General features: G+C 30.5%; 1 long non-coding RNA gene across 1 annotated transcript; it reads left to right on the top strand.

Moving 5' to 3' along the window:
* The first annotated feature begins 880 nt into the window (after positions 1-880).
* On the top strand, positions 881-1,219 carry LOC109589874 (uncharacterized). The gene is made up of 3 exons (XR_002188987.1): positions 881-947; positions 998-1,117; positions 1,201-1,219. It is a non-coding gene; the product is annotated as an uncharacterized LOC109589874 (long non-coding RNA).
* The last annotated feature ends 1 nt before the right edge of the window (position 1,220 follows it).

Raw genomic sequence — 1,220 nt, 5'->3', positions numbered from 1 at the left:
GGTACAGCACAGTACACAGTATAGTACTGTATGCATGTAGTTTATATGTACATGTATATATGTATTGATATGTATATACACAGTACACAGTATAGTACTGTATGCATGTAGTTTATATGTACATGTATATATGTATTGATATGTATATACACAGTACACAGTATAGTACTGTATGCATGTAGTTTATATGTACATGTATATATGTATTGATATGTATATACACAGTACACAGTATAGTACTGTATACATGTAGTTTATATGTACATGTATATATGTATTGATATGTATATACACAGTACACAGTATAGTACTGTATACATGTAGTTTATATGTACATGTATATATGTATTGATATGTATATACACAGTACACAGTATAGTACTGTATGCATGTAGTTTATATGTACATGTATATATGTATTGATATGTATATACACAGTACACAGTATAGTACTGTATGCATGTAGTTTATATGTACATGTATATATGTATTGATATGTATATACACAGTACACAGTAGAGTACAGTATAGTTTATATACATGTATTGAATATTGACAAGACAGTACACGGTACATAGTACAGTGTAGTTTATATACATGTATTGTGTGTGTGTGTGTGTGTGGTTTTTTGTTGATATACTTGTACCTACATTGTCCGGTCATTATCAGTTGGGCTAAACTCTAACCTCTACCATTAATCATTAATATTCATTGTCTTGAATTCGATTGCTTTTTATTAGATAATAAATGAATGGCCACACATACATATACAGACACAATGGACGATTACATGCAATTACATAATACACAATACCTCCATATAATACAGGCATATACATGTGTATGTACTATACAATATTCTTTATTATTTTCAATTGGTAGGTTATCATACCTCAGTATCATGCCTGTATGCTCTTTGTCCCTCACAACATTGCTGACAACCAACAGTATGATTTATTACTTACCTTAATTTATTATTAACGATTTTTGATGATAGGGAGATACAGAAATTATTAGGAGTTAGTTTTGGTCATCCAGTAGTTGAGGTGGGTGGTCCCGGGGGCCACAGCCACCGCCACTCTGTCCATTATAATGACAGCTACCTCCTGTTTGTAAAGTAATTAAACTATTGCAATAATAATATAATATATTGTTGAATATTATGATACATGTTCTATTATTATTATTTGATTATTTTAGGTTTTCTGCAGCAGGAGATC

The sequence above is a fragment of the Amphimedon queenslandica genome, unplaced genomic scaffold, assembly GCF_000090795.2.
Source record: "Amphimedon queenslandica unplaced genomic scaffold, v1.1 AMPQUscaffold_10779, whole genome shotgun sequence".
NCBI classification, from domain to species: domain Eukaryota; kingdom Metazoa; phylum Porifera; class Demospongiae; order Haplosclerida; family Niphatidae; genus Amphimedon; species Amphimedon queenslandica.
Note: the sequence above shows the minus strand (reverse complement) of the source record. Positions and strands in the feature narration are given on the sequence as shown.